Raw genomic sequence first — 12,000 nt, forward strand, 5'->3', positions numbered from 1 at the left:
TGAAAAATGTGCATCCTCTTTGCACATGGAGAAAAACAACAACGCTGTATATGTCAGCAGTCACTGGATTAATCACATGTGTGTAAGTGTGAGCCGGGCATACAACACAACGCATAGAGATAGAGCTAGGAATACCTCACAGATATAGGGTGCATACATAACTCAAGCAACAAGAAAAGAACCTATCTGTTGTTAGTAAATAAATATGCTGAACAAAATATTAGCAAAATTAGAAAAACCTTTATTGATGTCTACACACTGACATCACGATGAATAACGAGCGGCGAGACCGGGACAGCGGCGGGGAGCGGAGCGGTCGGCGTGGGACAGTCGGCTGCAAGGGGCTGGAGAAAGCCCCAGGTGAGTAAAGCCCATTTGGGCTAGTTTGCCTGATAACTCCTTTAAAGCTAATGGGAACCCATATTTAAATAAAAAAGTCAGATACTCACCTAAGGAGAGGGAGGCTCTGGGTCCCATACAGCTTTCCCTCTCCTCTCCCGGTCCTCGTCTTTGCGCTGGCTCCCCCGTAGCGTTATTTGACCGTTTCGGTCAAATACCGCTGTTCCCCCGCCGAAGGGAGGCTGTTCCTATACTTTGGAACTACTTGTGTGTCCTCACCCATCCCCACAGATAGAGTCCTTGACTATGAGCCAAACAGCATGCCTGTACAGCGCTTGTAAAAAAACTTCTGCTTAAAGGGACACTGTAGGGGGGTCAGGGGAAAATTAGTTGAACTTACCCAGGGCATCTAATGGTCCCCCGCAGACATCCTGTGCCCGCGCATAGGGATGCTCAAAAAATTCATCGGAATTACGTTTTCCGCAATTCCGGCCGGAATTTGGTGATTCCGTTCCGCCGCAACGGAACGGAATTGCTATAGCAGAATTTCCGCGGAATGATGCGGATTTCCGCGGAATTCAATTTTTTTTTACAACAAACATATTTCCGCAGGAAAATATGAATTTCAGCTCCAGAGACTTCAAAAACCACCCAAACTCCTTCCTCCCTCCCTTCTCCTCCTCTCGTCTTGTCTTCCAGGGATTTGTAGGATGTCAAAAGCCAGCTCACATACATTGGCCAGGAATCAAACCCAGGTCAAGTGCTTGGAAGGCAGCTCTCCTCACCGCTATACCACCAATGCTATTGCTTTTGTGAGCTAATCTTGTTCTTGTGATCTATTTTTTACCTTCCACCTCCCTCCTCTCTCCTCCCTTGTCTTGTCTTCCAGGAATTTGTAGGATGTCAAAAGTCAGCTTACATATATTGGCTGGGAATCGAACCCAGGTCAAGTGCTTTGAAGGCAGCTATGCTCACCACTATACCACCAACACTACATGCTGAAGCCAGCCTAGCATGTACCATTGTGATATACCCAAGAGAAAAATGAGCTTGCTTAGGGATTTGTAGGATGTCAAAAGCAACCTCACATACATTGCCCAGGAATCGAACCAAGGTCAACTGCTTTGAAGGCAGCTATGCTCACCACTATACCACCAACACTACATGCTGAAGCCAGCCTAGCATGTACCATTGTGATATACCCAAGAGAAAAATGAGCTTGCTTAGGGATTTGTAGCTCTCTCTCTAGTAGGGATGGTCACCGCTTTCCGCAGAATTGTATTTTCCGCAATTCTGGGTGGAAATTGGTCATTCTGTTACGTTTTGGTCGGAACGGAATTGCTTTTTCAATCCGGCGGAATTTAGAAATTGCCTGTGAAATTCCGCCGGTATCCGTTGATGGTTTTAAGCTAAAATTCAGTTCAATGGCATCAAGTCCTAGAGAGAGAGAGAAAGAGAGCACTCATTTTTTTCTCGGGTATATCACAATGGTACATGTTAGGCTGGCTTCAGCATGTAGCGTTGGTGGTATAGCGGTGAGGAGAGCTGCCTTCCAAGCACTTGACCTGGGTCCAATTCCTAGCCAATGTATGTGAGTTGGCTTTTGACATCCTACAAATCCCTAAGCAAGCTCATTTTTCTCTTGGATATATCACAATAATAATGGCAGTATTTGTATAGCGCCTTTCTCCTGTCGGACTCAAAGCGCTTGCGAGGCAGCCACTAGAGCGCACTCAGTAGGCAGTAGCAGTGTTAGGGAGTCTTGCCCAATGAACTCCTTACTGAATTACTGGCTTACTGAACAGGCAGAGCCGAGATTCGAACCCAGGTCTCCCATGTCAGAGGCAGAGCCCTTAACCAGTACACCATCCAGCCACAATGGTACATGCTAGGCTGGCTTCAGCATGTAGCGTTGGTGGTATAGCAGTGAGGAGAGCTGCCTTCCAAGCACTTGACCTGGGTTTGATTCCTGGCCAATGTATGTGAGTTGGCTTTTGACATCCTACAAATCCCTAAGCAAGCTCATTTTTCTTTTGGGTATATCACAATGGTACATGCTAGGCTGGCTTCAGCATGTAGCGTTGGTGGTATAGTGGTGAGGAGAGCTGCCTTCCAAGCACTTGACCTGGGTTCGATTCCTGGCCAATGTATGTGAGTTGGCTTTTGACATCCTACAAATCCCTAAGCAAGCTCATTTTTCTCCTGGGTATATCACAATGGTACATGCTAGGCTGGCTTCAGCATGTAGCGTTGGTGGTATAGTGGTGAGGAGAGCTGCCTTCCAAGCACTAGACCTGGGTTCGATTCCTGGCCAATGTATGTGAGCTGGCTTTTGACATCCTACAAATCCCTGGAAAACAAGACAAGACGGGAGGAGGAGGGAGATCTCCTGCTGGAAAAAAATAAAAAAGACCAGGGGAACAGCAACTAGGTGCTATAGGTTACCATTTAGCATAAAAAAGGTCTCATTTGCGATTACTTTAATTTTTCCTTCGGAATGCGGAATTCCGCGGAAATTGGCAAAATTCTGCGGAAATCTCATAGCGACTGAATTTAGTGCAGGCGGAATCCGCAAATTCCGGCGGAACGGAATTAGCTGGTTCCGATCATCCCTACCCGCCGCGAAGCCACTCACCGATGCTCCGGCTCCGCCTCCGGTTCACTTCTGGAATTTCAGACTTTGAAGTCTGAAAACCACTGCGCCTGCGTTGCCGTGTCATCGATCCCGCTGATGTCACCAGGAGCATACTGCACAGGCCCAGTATGATCTGTGCCTGTGCACAGATCATTTTGACTTATCCGGGCCTTTCCTCTAGCCCCACAAGCACGGATGCGTTCCTCGCTGTCCTCTGAGTGCCTCCGCGGCAATCAGCCTTCTGCCCATGCACGGACCTTCTGTGCAAGCGCAGAAGACCCCTGCTGATGTCACTGAGTCAGGCTGGGCCCGACTGAGCCGAATACACGGGAGCTGATCGTGGCTTAACGGAGGCACTCAGGAGGACAGCGAGGGATGCATCCGTGCTAATGGGGCTGGAGGTAAGTAAAAATCTTTAATATCCGTTGTCTCTGGGTCACTTTAAGGATCCGTTGTATTGGTTCCTTAAGGACCCCCAAGCAGGACCAATCGCAATGTTATTTACGCTCCCCCCTTCTCAGGATCTTTCCATTGTATGCCAATCGCTGTCCCTCTGCCCCCCTCCATAGCAACATAAGACCTACGTATTCTCAACCCAAATGTCCTAGCAAGTCCCCTTCTCTCCCTCTCCTCCCACCTACCCACCCTAACATGCCCCAATGAAGCGGCTGCACAATATAACCTTGCCCTCTCATCTGCTTTAGATCAAGCTGCTCCCTCAATCTTCCGCCCTATCAAGCCCCCCAACCCCCAACCCTGGCACAACACCCACACACGTAACCTCAGGAAAGAAACTCGAGCAGCCGAACGGAAATGGAGGAAATCACATCTCAATGCTGACTTCCTAGATTACAAGGCCAAACTGTTACTCTTCCACACTGCCCTCTCCGAGGCTAAACAAAGGTACTTTGCAGCACTGATTGTAACCCAAGCTTCCAACCCTCGACAGCTTTTTGCTACCTTCAATTCCCTCCTCAACCCCACTCCTCCCCCTCCCAGCTCCTCCCTCTCAGCCAATGACCTTGCCAACCACTTCACCACTAAAATTGCAACAATACGCAATGAAATTTCCCTCCTCCATCCCTCCCTTACCAATGCGTCTCAGGTTGTCCCCTTGCCTTCCCTCCCAGCGGCTCCCTTGTCTCATCCACCCCTCGCCTCTTTTGCTCCTGCCACCATTGATGAAGTCAGCCTGCTGCTAGTGGCTTCCCCCCCCACATCCTCTCCCTGTGATCCGGTACCCGCGAATACTCTTCGTCCCCACTTCTCTGACCTGGCCCCAGTCCTCACCTCCTTGTTCAATCTCTCCCTTTCCACAGGCATCTTCCCCAAAGCATTCAAACAGGCCACTGTGCTTCCCCTGCTGAAAAAACCCTCACTCGACCCATCCCTACCCTCAAACTACCGCCCAATCTCCCTCCTTCCCTATGCTTCTAAACTCCTCGAACGCCTAGTCCACCAGTGCATTACCCAATACATCAACACCAATGCCCTACTTGACCCCCTACAGTCTGGATTCCGACCTGCGCACTCAACTGAAACAGCCCTCGCCAAGGTGGTCAACGACCTTACCCTTGCCAAGGCCAAAGGCAGTTATTCCATCCTGCTCCTCCTTGACCTCTCTGCAGCATTTGACACTGTTGACCACTCCCTCCTCCTCCAATCACTACAGTCCATGGGCATCCATGGGCTTGCCTTGGCCTGGATCTCCTCCTACCTATCCAATCGCTCCTTCACCACTTCCTTCAATGGCTCCTCCTCAACTCCTGCCCCCCTTTCAGTTGGGGTCCCCCAGGGCTCTGTTCTAGGCCCCCTTCTTTTCTCCATATACACTTCCTCAATTGGCAAGCTTATCTCCTCCCTGGGCTTCAATTACCACCTTTATGCAGATGACACTCAGATTTACCTCCATACCCCTGATCTCTCAGCCACCACCATAAACAAGGTCTCCTCGTGTCTCTCAGCAATTTCCTCCTGGATGTCAGCTAGGTTCCTAAAGCTTAACCTAGACAAAACTGAGCTCCTGATCCTTCCACCCCATGCTGCTGCACCCATCCCAGGTTTCCACCTCACAATCGACAACACAACCATTCTCCCTACCTCCCAGGCCCGCTGCCTGGGTGTCACCTTGGACTCTGACCTCTCCTTCATCCCACACATCCAAAACATCACAAGAGCCTGCAATTTCCACCTCCGTAATATCTCCAAGATCCGCCCATTCTTAACCCCGGACACGACCAAACTGCTCATCCATGCCCTCATCATCTCCCGCCTTGATTACTGTAACTCACTCCTTTCTGGCCTCCCCCTGAAACGCACTGCCCCCCTTCAATCAGTGATGAACGCGGCTGCAAGACTCATCCATTCTTCGCACCGCTCTGCATCCACATCTCCCCTTTGTGAATCCCTGCACTGGCTCCCTATCCGTCTCAGGATACGTTTCAAGATTCTATGCCTGGCGTATAAATCTGTGCACAAAACATGCCCTACCTACATCTCGCAGCTTGTTCACAAGTATACACCAGGTCGCCCCCTCCGTTCCTCCAACGACCTTCGCCTCACCACCCCGCGCATTTCACACTCCCATGCCCGCCTGCAGGATTTCTCAAGAGCTGCCCCCACCCTCTGGAATGCCCTTCCACCACCCATCAGACTTGCTCCCTCTTTCAACACATTCAAGCAAGCCCTCAAAACCCACCTCTTTATGATGGCCTACCCACCTCCTACCACACAGTAACTCTCTAAGGAATATTTAACAGACGCCCCTAGTGTTTCCACCCCTCCCTTTAGATTGTAAGCCTCTGGCAGGGTCCTCCACTCCCTAGTGTAATCTACAGGATCATGTGCTCCTGTCCTATGACAGCCTGTACTTGTATTACTGGGCCTACCTAACCAGCCCATATTGCATGATCATGTATTTTGTACAATTTGTATGTATAACTTTGTTCTATGTGTATAACCCTATGTATGTCATCCTTGTATCATTGTATATATTTATTGTCCAGCGCTGCGTAATATGTTGGCGCTTTATAAATACAATAAATAATAATAATAATAATAATAATAATGTATTGTTAGCCTGAAGGATAGCAATGTGCCTGTGCAGCATCAGTCCTCAAATGTGGCCCAAGATCACCTCCTGATCAATGGGCAGCAATTATTGCATGTGTGTAGTTGGCTAAATTCTAAATGTATGGCTAGCACACTGACAAAATGGATGGCACACTTGTCTTGCAGAGCATGGGCCCCACATCAAATCTCTAAGACACTATCTGCAGGGAGTTTGTATGTTCTCCTTGTGTTTGTGTGGGTTATGTTATGGCACTGAAAACATACAAAGACATGTAGTAATGAGGCATATAATGGGGAACATTAAATATCTGCTGACCCAGGGAGGAAATTAAATTGAGTTTATCCAAGCCTCAAAACTGCTGGATAATTAACCATCTGCTAGCTAATTTATTGGCAGTTGTTAGCTTTGATATACTCAAGAGCTTGTTAAGTACTAGTAATGTGAAAAGCTCTTGCTAATGCTATGGAAGATTTTTACAAAATCACATTGCTCCAGTGAAGACACACACATACAATAGTAAAAGAGTTTTTAAAATTACAAGCGCTTAGGATAGTTACATATTTGTAATAAAGTAGTGTTGTTCTAGATATAAAATGCTCATCTTTTCCTCAATTTGATTTTTTGTAAAACATTTTGTTTATGCAATACGGATCTGCCACACTGCTGGCTTATCTATAGGTCTGGTTATGGTTAGTGGCAGAAGATCACACACAGATTGCACAACCAATCATGAAATCGCAAATCAGAAAGTGGAAGTATATGATTGGTTGCTACTAGGAGAATTATCTTCATTGCGTGACAGTGCTCTGGACTGATTGAGCCCCATTGTCTGCGGCATCCCTGGCATAGCGAATTCTTTTGCACAGCAACATCGTCACATGAAGGTCTTGGTCACCGGTTGGTGTCTCCCATTACTACTCTACTCGGTAGCCTGTAGTCTGAAAGCGAATAGTAAAACACAATCAGGTGTAACGGGAGGCTGAGAATCCTTCGGTAGCTCTCGTTAGGAAATCTAATTGCCAGCATGCGTGCTCTTAGCAGCACAAGCACCCTCTGCGAGCGAGAATGAGCAGCTTCCATGGACGCTAGATGTCCCTTGCCCAGAGCTGACATGGCGCCCGGCTATCTTCTGCGACACGCCCCTCGCTAGCCTCTGTTCCAATAAGAAAACCACGTTCTTGTTGCTCAGTAGAATTCCCCGCCCACCCCCGGCGGCAGTGCTGTTGTGTGCCCGGATTCCCCCTCCTCTTCGGCCGTCCCCAGACGTCATCTTCTTCGTCACCGTCGAGAAAGAGAGAGAGCCGAGCGGCGGGCTGAGTGAAAAGCCCACTTTGTTGTCTCCGCTCCGCTTCTCCCTCCCCGGGGAGCGGAACACGTCTGCGCGGTGAGTGGGACAATAGGGCTGATGTCCCCGTGGTAGAGAGCGGTCGGGATGTGTGCCGCCTGCCCCATGCACATGTCACCCGGCTACCGGCCTGGTGGTAGCCGCTTAGCGGAACTCTGCCGGGGCTCCTGCCCGTTACATATACATGTCCATGAGGGTTGTGCTCCATGTATGTGCAGCGGGGCTACATACATGCCTGTACCCCTGTGTGCCCCCCGAGCCTCGCTATTAACTTCAGCCGATGTCTGCTCGTAGGGCTGCTGCCTATTGACAGCCTCAAATAATGTATATATCTTGCTTTATACCTCACTCCATGGCTTAATTAGCTTTATTATGCCTTGGTCTACGCACTGAGTTCATCCCGTGTAATTGGCACAGTTCTGGAGTGCAGCAGAGGATATAGAAACACTTAGATTGGAGGCTTTGATTTATGTTGACTACTGTACTATACAGCAATTATTATAAATAATAATAATAAAGAAATCACCGCTGACGCATTAAAGGTGATCACACACACACACACTATGCAACTAAATGACTGTTTTACTAATTTAAGTAATTTGGTAAAAAGATGCAATGTGCAGAAAAAATCTTAACTTGCATATCCGTTTCTGAATCTTGATTGATATTAAATGTTTTTTTGTAAATCTGATTAAGTTGATGAAGTGTTTTTTTTTTTTTTTTTTGTTTTTTTTTTTTATTCACCTGTACAATGAATCATTTAAAACTAAGGTCGCATTCACAGTGGGACGCTATGGTCGCACATTATAAAGTCTTTTAGCGCAGCTTACCGCACTGCAATGCTAATCCTATGGGCCGTTCACAGTGCAATGTTAAAGTCGCGTTTAAAAAGTTGCATTGTGGTAACACCTCTTGCAGTGCGTTACCTCTTAACGCAGACACGTTGTGACTTTCACATCGCATTAAAATGCAACGTCTGACTGTGATTACAGCCTAAATTGACATTGGTATGTGGGATATTTAACTGAAGTTACTTTGTGTCGAAGTACATAGTAAACAGTCAAAGTGTGTGTGGGGTGTTTTTTAAATGTTTACCTGATTTTCAGCTTGCCAACTCTATTATGTTTATTTTTGCTGTAAAACTAGATCATGTTTTTGGGTGGATGACACCCTCTCTGCTAGGTTTCCAATAGGATTTTACTAAACTACGCCCACACTATTTGGCCAATCACAACGCTTTGTTCTGTAATAGGGTGCTGTGATTGGAGTACTGCTCCTTATGAGGTTTCCTGCTGGGTCCCCTAAAGTAAGCTAGCGGTGAGAATCTAACATATACAGCTATCGGTACTGCGCCCATGAGACTAAATGCTAACTTAACAATTAATAAGCTCAATTTCCGATCCGTTCAGGAGCCCACCTCTACATTTATGGCCTCGTTTGTACACGGAGGAGAGCGCAGCCGCAAATGCCCAACTAGCAGTGGTGAGGTTGAGGAGGGCATGGTAAGCCTCTTGACTATCGAGAGGCTTTCCACTACTTAGGTAAGTATCTGTTTTTATCCATGATGTTACAGGTTTGCTTTAAATTGTGAATACCACCGATTCCAGGTCCCCAAAATTGCTCCGACTCTTCGACTTGACTCCACAGCCCTGCTGAGTACAAAGTAAAGGTGGCTATGCCCCCTAGTGTAAAATGTGCCCTGTGCATGAATACTTTACCTTTCTGGCTCTGTGCCCTGTCCTCCATCCACATACACGCACCCCGCGTGGTTGCCGGAGTATACATGGATGCATGTGTGACATCACACATGCTCATGTTACGCTGGCAACCTCACGGGGGCATGTATGTGGACGGAGCCAGCACCAGGCAGGTAAAGTATTCATGAACGGAGCTTCGGGGGGCAAATCTTACGTTTGGGGGGGGGCGCGGCGGATGCAGCATCATGAGGCCAATTCCCTGGGAGTTTTCATGCTGAAATCGATCGATTTGGAATCGGCCTGCAGTGTATGGGAGGGCAACAGATCTCTCACCGATCAGAGACAGCTTTTTCTTGGTTGATCAGCCCATACATTGTCTGCTGTATGGGCACCTTAAAGTGAGCCCGAGGTGAGTGATATGAAGGCTGCCATATTTATTTCCTTTTAAACAATACCAGTTACCTGGCAGCCCTGTTTATGTATTTGACTGCAGTAGTTTCTGAATTAAACCAGAAATAAGCATGCAGCTAATCTTGTCAGTTCTGACAATTATGTCAAACACCTGATCAGCTGCATGCTTGTTCGGGGTTTGTGGCTAAAAGTATTTGTGGCAGAGGACCAGCTGGACAGTCAGGTAACTGGTATTGCTTAAAAGGAAATATGGCAGCCTCCATATCACTTTCATCTTGGGTTTGCTTTAAAGCGGATCCGAGATAAAAAACTAACTGTAACAAGTAACTTGCCTATATATCTTAGAGAACCCGAGGTGGGTTTGAAGAATGTTATCTGCATACAGAGGCTTGATCTGCCTATACAGCCCAGCCTCTGTTGCTATCCCAAACCCCCCTAAGGTCCCCCTGCACTCTGCAATCCCTCATAAATCACAGCTGTGCTGCTGACACACAGCTTGTCAGAGCAGGCTGTGTTTATCTCTATAGTGTCAGTCTGCTGCTCTCCCCGCCTCCTGCAGAACTCTGGTCCCCACCTGCATCCCTTCCCTCCCCGCTGATTGGAGGGTAGGGACGGGGGGGCAGGGACCGGAGCTATGCAGAAGGCGGGGGAGCAGCCGAGACTGACACTACAGATGTAAACACAGCACGGCTGGGATTTATGAGGGATTGCAGAGTGCAGGGGGACCTTAGGGGGGTTTGGAATAGCAACAGAGGCTGGGCTGTATAGGCAGACCCAGCCTCTGTATGCAGATAACATTCTTTAAACACACCTCGGGTTCTCTTTAAGTTTAGATAGTTTACACAGCAAATCTAACTGCAAACAGCGTCAACAGAATATGAATATTTCTTCCTGTGATACAATGACAGCAGCCATGTTGGTTGTTAACATTACACACAGGCAAGCTAATCTGCATCTCCAGCACTCAGCCTGTGAAAACCTAATTCCCCCTCCTCCTCCTTCCTCCCCTCTGCCTCTGAAATCTCTGGCTAGTAACACCTCCCCCTCCTCCTCCTCCTAGAGATGTGGCGAACTGTTCGCCCGGCGAACATCTCTGTGGGTTTTACTACTTCTGGGTCGCTCTGACCCGGAGAAGTACGCCTGCGCTGCCCGGCGGAACGCGTCCTAGATGGTGCTCCTGTTGGCGGGCACTTTCTGCGCATGAAAAGTCAGATATCTATGGAGAGGGAGGGCTCTGTATCATATAGAGCCTTCCCGTTCCTCTCAGTCTCAGAGTTGCTGCGCTGTCCCTGGTTCAAATTTGCCACCTTTTGGAAGCAGTGCTGTCTGTAGAGTTCTGTACTGCACACATGCATTTGCAGTTTGGAGTGGCCTGTCTTTGAAAGTACTCAGGAACGCGCTTCTGAGGTTCCCCAAAGATTTATTCAACCAGTTGGTATAATACGTGCAACAGAGGTGACAGTGCTGGAATGAGGGGACCATGAGAGAACCAGGGGGGCTCTATAGGATCCAGAGCTGCCCCTACCCATAGGTAAGGATCTGATTTCTGCCCCCCCCCCCCCAAATATGTACAACTTCACTTCAGTTTTATTTTAAGGTAATCCTGCTTCCATTAAAATATTCCACAGAACTTTATGCTTCACAAGTGGGATCCTGTTATGGTAATTGTGGCTATGCCTTATTATACATTTGCATTTGCTCAGCTTTGTATGAGTGAAGGGTGGCCATTAAGCATACAACTCTTAAAACGAATGATTCTCTGATTCGATCATAATCGCTGATCGAATTAATCCTGTTTTTGGATTAATTTAATTAATTGGAGAGCATCTTTACTTCATCGATCGTCCAAAGAATCATTGTTAATGTCCACCTTAAGGGCTTGTTTCCACTATTGCGGTGCGGAATCGCCTGGATTCCACCGCTGATGAAATCGCATGCGGATGCGATTTCCCATGCGTTTTTTGCAGCGAATTCGCATGCGAATTCGCATAGGTGAGGGTATATGCGAATTTAACAATGTCACTGCCTGTTTGAAGTTACATTGGTACCTATGCGAATTCGCATGAAAATTCGCATACCATAGCCGCATGCGAATTCCCTATTAAATACATTAGCGGCGATTCGCATGCATTCCACTCGCAGGCGAATTCGTTGGCTCTTTTGTGCGTTTTTTAAACGCTGAAAAAAACGCACCTCAACAACGCTACAGTGGAAACAGGCCCACCCACTTGCATTACATGTGCGAATCTGCATGCGATTCGCGATAGTGGAAACGAGCCCTAAGAAAGATTTCCCATGATGCTGACTGATGCAAATCATCTTTATACCCCTTGCACTGATCAGCGAAAATCTGGTAAAATCTCTGCCCTTGTTCAGTGTAGATTAGTGTTGGCTGTTTTTGACTTATCAGTCTGCTGACAGCCTGTACTCACGTTCTACTGTCAGCAGAACAACCGTGCCGTGGGAGGGTCTGAAGGAACCCTCGTTTGTTAAAATAGTG

At 47.7% G+C, this 12,000-nt stretch overlaps 1 protein-coding gene across 2 annotated transcripts in view; it reads left to right on the forward strand.

The window, feature by feature from the left end:
- The first annotated feature begins 7,239 nt into the window (after positions 1-7,239).
- USP44 (ubiquitin specific peptidase 44) overlaps positions 7,240-12,000 on the forward strand; it is a 60,733-nt gene continuing 55,972 nt past the window's right edge. Inside the window, exons 1-2 of one of the 2 annotated variants that reach the window (XM_068276787.1) lie at positions 7,240-7,431; positions 8,802-8,933. The gene's annotated coding sequence lies outside the window, so the exon portion shown is untranslated. The remainder of the gene's footprint in view (positions 7,432-8,801; positions 8,934-12,000) is intronic. The other variant, XM_068276786.1, reaches the window with a different exon arrangement.

This window comes from Hyperolius riggenbachi, chromosome 3 (assembly GCF_040937935.1).
Source record: "Hyperolius riggenbachi isolate aHypRig1 chromosome 3, aHypRig1.pri, whole genome shotgun sequence".
NCBI classification, from domain to species: Eukaryota; Metazoa; Chordata; class Amphibia; order Anura; family Hyperoliidae; genus Hyperolius; species Hyperolius riggenbachi.